We start from the raw sequence: 9670 nt of genomic DNA on the forward strand, positions 1-9670 counted from the left end.
GTACTAACCATTCTGCTAATGAGGCTGAGCTGCTGGATGAGATGTATGGGTGGAGAATCCCCTTGCTAACTTTTCCGTCTTCAGATATTAGTGATTCCAGGCCACGAATGTTTAGCAGTACCATGTTAAGGTGGGAAAAGCCAGGGAATAGAGATTCAGGTATGCTGAAATTAATGCAAAATGGGACATGATTCAAATGAGTTAGAGTCAACCTCAGAACCCTGTATTGTGTGCATCATAGGCTCATAGGTAGGTACTAGGCTATTGGCCCTAGGGCCTATACAAGCCTAGCCAAAAAGGTACCCTGGCTTCCGCCACCCAAGAAAATTATTTTCCTGTGCCCCTGTCAAGCAGAACCACAGAAGTGATCCCCGGGCTGAATTTCCTATTACCCATCCAATCATCAAGAGTTTCCTTGAAGAGTGCTAAAGAGGAGCTCTGTTTGACATAGATAGGTAGTCTGTTCCAGAGTATGGGAAGTCTCTGGGACAGGAATCTATCCCTCTAGCATGTTCTGTTTATTGTGGTGACAAGGTTTAGGTCCCTAGAGCGTGTAGCTCAGAAGGATTGGGATTTCTTTAAGTGGAGCACGTCCAACAGCTCTGGGGTTGACATAGCTTTGTATATTAGGCAGAGATCGCCTCTGAGTAGATGATATGTGACAGAGTAAAGCTGGAGTTTTTTGAGACGGTCTGCATAAGGCATCTGTTTGAGGCCAGTAATCCTCTTTGTGAGGTATTTTTGCAGCCTTTCCAGTTGGTGTACATGTCTTGTGAGGTACATACCAAAAGGGGTGTTGCACTCTATAATGGGTCTAAAGAGTGATGAGTACAGGGGAACAATGACCTCTTTTTTTATGCAAGAGAAACCTTTTGTGATGAGGTGTGCCATGTAGAAGGATTTCCTGACCACTGTGGCGATGTGATTATCAAAGGAGAGACTACTGTCCACCTGTGTCCCAAGGTCTCTTATCACACTTTCGGTGTTAAGTAGACTACTGCCTAAGTGTTAGTTCATGGGTACAGAGTTTTTACCAAAGGGGATGCCAATGCACTTTTTGGCATTGAGCTTGAGACCATGTTTTTGACACCAGGCATCTGTCTCAGTGAGGCCCTTTTGTAGGATGTCGACATCATTAGGCATTTCGATTATGGCTCCTAGTTTGCAGTCGTCTGCAAATTTAGTTAGCCAAAGACATTCTATGCTAGCCTGTATTTCAGAAAAGTAGATACAAAACAGGAGAGGACCCAGGACTGAACCCTGTGGTACTTCACTTGTCACTGGTCTGAAGTCTGATTTGGAGTCTGCTACTTTCACAGTGTGGGTTCTGTCAATAAGCCAGTTGGCAACCCATCTTGTGACACAGGGATTTATACCTAGTTTAGTGAGTTTATCTATAATTCCAGAGTGGGGGATGGTGTCGAACACCTTGGCGAGATCTAGATAGGCTGTGTGAACCACCTTACCCTCATCTATGGCTTTGGTGCCCACTTCAAAGAAGTCTATCAGGTTTAAGAGACATGATCTGCCTTTTACAAACCAAACTGTGTGGGGTCCAGAGTTTGGAGATCTCCAGTGTCTTTGTTTATGAGTTCCATGATGATACATTCCATGGCCTTGCATACGAGGCTTGTCAGGCTAATGGGGCGGTAGTTCCCAGGGTCTATTGTGGCCCCCCCCTTTGTGGAGTGGTATAACTGTCATGGTGCGCCATTCAATGGGCACAAAGCATGAGGTGAGGCTATGATTGAACATGGTACTTAGGTGGGGTGCCAGTTCATACTGTAGTTCATGTAGAAGGCAGCCTGGGATGTTGTCAGGTCCCATGGATGCTGTGTTCTTGGCTTTGGAGAGTGAGGTTTTTACCTGTGCAGCCGTGATTACAGGAACTTTGCATTCTTCCGGTATAAAGATGGACCCTTTAGGGGGCAAGAGGGGGGTAAAGTTAGCACTGAACCTATCTGCCAGGATGTTGGCGATATCAGTTGGTTCTGTATATTTAGTGTCATTGTGCTGTAACTCAGAGCAGATCTGAGTGTTGCCATTGAGAGTTTTGACATAGCTATAGAATGCTTTGTGGTTGCCTTTAGAATCATTGGCAATTTTATTTTCATAACTAGCTTTGGAGGATTTTATGAGGGATCTCAGCTTCTTACTGTGGCTGACCAGGGAGTTCTTCCAATTGTGAGATTTTACTCTTTTTTGCAACAGTTTCTTTCTTCTGTTGTAGAGTTTGTTTATGGTAGAAGACCACCAGATTGGCTTCCTTTTTTTGGAGGATAGCATCTTGGTTCTGTTAGGGATAGCATGATCCATGCACTCGTGTAATTGTTTATAAAGTGCATTTGTGTAGGATTCAGCAGTCGTACCTCTATTGTCCATCTGCATGGGTGTCGTGAAGTTTGCCATTTCTGTCTTAAGAAGTGTGAAGTTGGCTTTGGAGTCATTTTTTACGGTTGTTTTCCTAATGGGGGGTGGGAGCGGGATGTGGATGTCTAGGGTGATTAGCTTGTGGTTGGAACTGACCAACAAGGAGCTGACCTCTGGTGTGGAACACCGGTCACCCATGTTGGTGGTGACCAGGTCTAGGATCTTGCTGCCCCTGGTGGGGGTGTGGATAAGTTGATCCAAGGCGTTGGAATTGATTTCCAGAAAATGTTGAGCAAAAGACTTGGTACATGAGTAGTTTTCCCAGTTAATGGTAGGGTAGTTGAAATCACCCATTATTAGAGTGTTGGGTTGTACCTTAATATTTTCCAGTGTATCAAGAAAAGAGGAGTGGGAATCCTGGGGCATGGTGGGGGGTCTGTAGCAAGCTACAATCTGGATTGTGGTTTTGCCCAGAGTTAGTTGAACTTGGATAATCTCGGATGCATTATGCTGAGCAACTAGCTTGGAGATGTGGATATCCTTAATGAATATGGACACGCCTCCACCTTTAGTGTTTTGGTCCGGGTTTGGTGGCCAAAAGGTGTGGCATGAATTATAGCCTGGTAATGCAGGGGTTTTCTCTGGAGCTTTGAACCAGATCTTTGTTACTGCAAAGATGTCAATGTTCTCCATTTTAAGGAGTGCCTCGAGTGAGTGCATTTTGAGGTTTAGACTTCTAGCATTGAGTAGCATTACCCTCAGATTTTGCTTGCTTGTACCTGTTACAGTGGTGAATTTGTCATTTGAACCTTGCCTAAAAAAGGCACTATAGGGGTGGCAAGAGCCTTTGCCAGTATCTGGAATCCCAAGGGTGACAGGTGCAGGCCATCTCTGGCAAAGCAGCGTAGTCTGTTGATCATGTCATCCCAGGCAGACAGATACTGGATTCCCTTAGAATGACACCAGAAGCTTAGCAGGATGCTACTCAGGGCTATGGTCATACCGGCCTGGGCTACAAGATCAGAGAGATCCTCCATGTCTCTTTTCATGTAGTCCAGGGAGGTACTTCTCAGGTCATTCACACCAACATGGACAATGACAGAGTCATATTTGTACTTGTTGTGGAGTGACCTGAGTGCATGCGTTATGTGGCGGATCCTGGCACCTGACAGGCAGCTGACAGTAACTTTTTCCTTGTTTAGCCTGGTGAGTGGAACATCAGTGTGCCTGACTATAGTCACCTATGACTAGAGTGTTGGGCACATTATGCCTTATGGGCTGTAGTTGAGTGGCACACTGAGTATGTGGGCTATGTGTCATTTGGGTTGTATTGGGGGGTGGAGGTTGCTTGCATTTCTGCTTTGGAGGTCTCTGTTGTTTGGGGAGATTTGTACTGAGATCCTCCATGAATGTAGGTCTGTGTTTTGTGCTTCTGTGTGTGTGTTTTGGTGGTGTAGGTTTTGAGGGACTATGTGATGAGTGTGGTGCGGTGCAAGTGTTTACCTTCTCCTCTTGACTGTCTAGGCCAGTCTTTGGTGAAGAGAGCTTTGCTTCCAGTTTGGCTATATAAATGCATCTCTCACAGGTCATACTGTTGGGTGGTAGGAGGAGAGGGTTGTCTGTGTACATGAGGCAATTGCTGCATTGTCCCAAGATGCCCAGATTCATCAGGTAGACAGGCGAAAACACCAGGAGCTGACCTTTAGACATGCCTGAATAGGTGCTTATTTATTACGTACTAAAAACTGTTTTCCTCTAGACAAGTGAGGAAAGTTGAGTGCTGTAGTAATTTGTAACTTATTTAGTGCGTACAATGAGTTCTGAACAAGAGCTGAGATCAAAGAAACAGATGAGTGCTAAAACTAAAAAGCTTGCTAGTTGCAAGGGAAATTTTGAAGAACAGACTTTATGGTGCCAGGAATAGTTTAACCCCAGTTAAGTGTGGGGGGGGGGCTTAGGAGCTCACAAATAGTCCTGGACACAGCAAATCCATATCTGACCTGCCACAGGAAAGGGGGGAAGCAAGCTTAGAATTTTTTTTTCCAGTAAAGTGGAAATGGAGAAAGCTGGAACAGAAGTTAATTCGACGTTAAGAATCTGAGTGGGTTGGCCTTCACAAATGTTCTCTATTAGATTGAGTGGACTAATGACACTAGACTGGGAGGAGTGTCACAGATCAAATATGCAGTATGGGCAGGCAGCTGCAAAGCCACCAAGTATAAGAATACACAATACTAGGGAGGGTGGGTGAGAAAAATTACAGTTCCTAGCTGTAGCCACTAAATGAAAGTTTTAAACAGATCAAGGAGCAGACTCGAGAATGCTGTTAACTGTAAACAGACAAAAATGTACAGAAAAGCTCGGATATAGCACTCACAAACAGAAAATACAACTCTCAGTATGAAAAAGCAGTTTACAGTTAAGTAATGTTAAAACAGTAAAAAACAGTACATAAATGCAGTGAAACAATAAAAAAAGCTTTATAACAGTGCAAAATGTAGTAGATCAACTGTATATCACAATTATAAGCTTTTCAGAAGTGCAGTTCAGTGAAATAAGTGTAAGAAATAACTTATCCTGCTCTTGGAATCTTAATGAATTTCCACTTATGCAATGCAATCCAGAGCCTGACAATATAAGCAGAACCTTTATAAGACACAGGGTTTATATAGCAGTAAGAATGGAAGATCAGATTACTACTAAGCCCCTGCTATTACTCAATCACTCATACTACAGAAGGTCAGGAGGCCTTGTTACTCTCAATAATAATGAAGACAGTCAGCAGAAAATGGCTGCCAGAAACACAGGAAACTCAAACAAAACTACCAGCCTAGACAACAGGCCTCTATCAAGATTATGCCACCTGAGCAGAACACAGAAACCTCACTTCAAAAGCATAGAAAGAACACCCACAAAGAGAAAATACAAGCCTCAGTATGAAAACAGTCCGACCAATAATGTCTGCCACTCCCTGTACATACCTTTGCTACATTTTAATAATAAGTGAAGAATAAAGCTGAATGATTCCTAAAATACACACCCACATTTATATGACCCACATCCTCTAACATTTTCCCCAATTTAGCCAGCACAGACTGTGTTAGTTGTTTAGAATAAACTATATCATTACTGCTTATGAGGAAATTAAAGTCTTCCTCACTCTACTACCACTCCTAAAATGTCACTTTTTGTCAAGGCACTGGAATGCAATAGCAATGTCCAAATCAGTTTCCAGGCTTATCCTGGCAGGATGCACAGAAGAGAAAGGGTAACCCATGTTCCACCTAAATAGACACTGAGTAGTGTCAAGCAACAATCACTGTCATGGGAGGTATCAAAAAACTTCCAAATCACTCAGTATAATGAAGTAATTGTCATATAAGCCATGTTGCTCAGCTCTACACATTTTGTGACAGTTAAATATGTTTATTGAAGCAGTATAGTATCTGCCCTTTGTTTTAAATTAAGCTGTGAACCTTGCTTCTCTATTTAGTATCCACTGATATTAACATAGCATAAAATATCTGATGTGTTATGTGGTACATTGCATTTATTAAGAGAAGCAAGGTGGTACCAAACTGAATCTAGGGACTGTAGACTGATATTTCCCTCTCATAACATATTTATTTCATAAACTTGTGTGTTATTCCATTAATAATCAAGGCTTTGAATAATGTCTCAATAAATAAATAAATAAATGAGTAAGTAAATAAAAAGACTTAAATACGTCACTACGCGAGTGACAGACACTTTGTTAAACAACATGTTGTCGAACCCAAAAATAAACTGCTTGAACGTGTCAACTTTGTTTACAGGGAAGACCATGAAACAGTAGAGACAGGAAATTTGCCCCTGCTCCACTGTAGTGCAATTATGAATTTGGTATATATAATTAGCTGGCAGTGTGAGTGTGTCAGGGGCTTGCCACCCTGCAAAAAATACTTCAATGTCTTTTTTTTTTTTTTTGTTATATAGGATTAATTTTAAACATGTCTATATATAAAGCTTATACATTTCTTATTTATGGAGCAGTCAAGCCAAAACCATGAGTAGAATGGCTCCCATAATGTCTGAGTCAGCATGCAACTATCCAGGTCTGTGAGATGGAAATCACCATCATATATAACATCCTTCTTGTGAAAAACTCTGGATTCTGGGGAATTGGGGATCTAGTGATTTATCTCAGCAAAATAGGCAGCTTATCCAAATCTTTTCCTACTTCCTGATGCTTGTCTCGGTATCTGTTCCCAGACATAGCACTATTCTAATCCCTTTGGAATGTGTCTATGTGCTTTGAAGCATGGTAAGATATATCCCTGTATTCAATAATGGGAGACCAAGTTAAAAGATTGTACCGCTGCATTGAAATACTGTTCCGCAGGTCCTCTTACCTTTCCCACCCTCCTAATAATCATTAACTCCATTCATTTTACACTAAGTTAATTGATAACATAGTTGTTCAGCCACAGCTCTAACGAGAATTCAGATTAAATGTTAATATGCGACAATAATTAAGGCATGTAAGCAAATGAAATGTTACAAGTTCAGAGGTTAAAAGGGGCAATGTCGACTTTGACTAATGACTAACCTCAAGAATTTGATGAAACAAGGAAACGCTGCCTGGAAGCACAGGAAAGCCAATCAACCTAGTGATTTAATGCACCAAGAATACAGCTTTAGAAAAACATATAAATTAGTTACAAACACAGACAAAGTTACATATATTAGAAATAAGTAGGCTTCTGTTACATCTAGACACAAACATTTTTGGCATGATATCAAATTACTAACTGGACATACTATTGACACAACTTCTAAAGCATACCTATCACAAAAATATTGAGTTTGAATCTTAATATAAAACCTTGCCAGTCACATCTATTAATTATATTACTGATGACATAACCTATACATCAGCTGTAGCATTTCAAAGGCCAAGCATTGAAGATCTGTACCATTAATTAAGTATAAGCACAACACTTCACTTTAAAGAAGTCTCATACAAAGAAACTAAGAAAACTACTGGACACCAACTCAAAAACAACAGGTTTCAGATTCAACATGTTCTGTCCAACATTTCTTAGAAATATTTCACAGAAAAATTGCAAAAACCCATACTTTCCTTTTCAACCTATCACACACTACTGGCATTGTACCAACACCTTCCAAGCATGCCACTCTTATAGTCAGAGGTGTAGCAAACTACTTTGGCACACATTGTCATCTTTGATTTTGTGCCCCCCCCCCCACACTAAGTTGAAGATGAAAGAAAAAAATGTCCTCTGCCTTTTGCTCCTCCTGCTGCCAGCTGCAAATTTACATTTGACGTACTGAAAAAATTCTTTCTTTTAATTTGTAGCACAGTGCTTGCTACATTTGTAGCAACAACTGATCCACACATGAAGTACTGAAGTGCTTTAGTTCTGATCACAAATGTAATACTGCCATTCATTTCTGGATGTTGGTTATGCACTGAAGACCAATCAGCATCAGCCAGTCATACCCCATAACACTTTGCACCTGGAGTAGCTATCCCTTCACCCCACCCTAGCTATGCTATTGATTACACTTCTTCCTAAAACTATTCACAGTAACACAATGAAAGATTACAGTCCCATTGTTAACCATAGCCTCCATCCCATTGAAAGAAAATAAATAAATAAAAAAGTTAATAGCAACATGGCTTCTTTTCTTGTTCTTTACTGCTCTTTGTGCTGTTACCCACCTCATTTATCATAACATGAATGAAAGCAAATTAATGCTGGAATTCTCACAGATATGAAAGGGCCCTTTGGGAATTTCAACGATCAGCTTCTTCTACATAAACTAACAAGACTTAATTGCAAGCAGAATACATATTTATAGCTAATGAATTGTATAGTAGATAGAACATTTCAAATATTGGTAATCTCCATCCTCTCAGACATAGGAATATTCAACTCTGTATTTTCCCAATGGTAGAACCATAAATAGGTCACTGGGTGCCAAATGCAGATCGCCACATTGACCCTCCAAAGCTAATTTAAAAAAATAAATGTCTATCTTGAAACTGAAGACAAAAAAAGCTTTTATACTTTTGAAACTGTATCAAACTACTTGCTATTGATGTAACCAAGCTGCTTGCTACAGTGAAATCACTGCACACTCATACACAGAGCACTTCAGCTGTGATCATAGGTGTATCATCGGCATTCACTTATGAAACCTGTGCTGTACTCAACCACCACCATCAACAACTTGAAGATCATACCACCTGAAAGCTTGCAGCCAGGGTAGCCATCACACTACACATCTCGCTATTTACAGCTGTGTCTCAAGGGTACATCTTAAGACCACTTCTGCTCTATCTCTTTCTCTTCATAAGTGGCATAACTCCTGGTCTGCCTTCTCTAAAATTGCTTCTTTTTCTAGAAAAAAAATAAATAAAAAAGTTAATAGAAACATGGCTTCTTTACTACCACTGTTCTTTATGCTGTTACCCACCTCATTTATCATAACATGAATGAAAGTAAATGAACTCAGGAATTCTCATAGATATGAAAGGGACCTTTGGGAATTTCAACCATCAGCTTCTTCCACATAAACTAGCAAGAGTTAATTGCAAGCAAGCAGAATACATATTTATAGCTAGTGAATTGTATAGTAGATAGAACATTTCAAGTCTTGGCAAACTCCATCCTCTCAGACATAGGAATATTCAACTCTGTATTTTCCCAATGGTAGAACAATAAATAGGTCATTGGGTGCCAAATGCAGATCCCCACATTGACTCTCCAAAGCTGATTTAAAAAAAGAAATGTCTATCTTGAAACTGAAGACAAAAAAGCTTTTATACTTTTGAAACTGCATCAAACTACTTGCTACTGATGAAACCAAGCTGCTTGCTACAGTGAAATCACTGCACACTCATACACAGAGCACTTCAGTGTTTCAGCTGTGATCGTAGGTGTATTATCGGCATTCACTTATGAAACCTGTGCTGTACTCCACCACCACCATCAACTACTTGAAGATCATACCACCTGAAAGCTTGCAGCCAGGGTAGCCATCACACTAAACATCTCGCTATTTACAGCTGTGTCTCAAGGGTACATCTTAAGACCACTTCTGCTCTATCTTTTTCTCTTCATAAGTGGCATAACTCCTGATCTGCCTTCTATAAAATTGGTTCTTTACACAAGAAACATTGTCCTGTTGCATTGAAACAATTCCTTCACATCTTCCTCACAATAAACTACAATACTTCAAGCAACTAACTGTTTGGACCAAGGCAAACCAGCTAAGTACGTACACAGCCAGT

The sequence above is a fragment of the Protopterus annectens genome, chromosome 5.part0 (genome assembly GCF_019279795.1).
Source record: "Protopterus annectens isolate FY-2018-M chromosome 5.part0, PAN1.0, whole genome shotgun sequence".
NCBI lineage: Eukaryota > Metazoa > Chordata > Ceratodontiformes > Protopteridae > Protopterus > Protopterus annectens.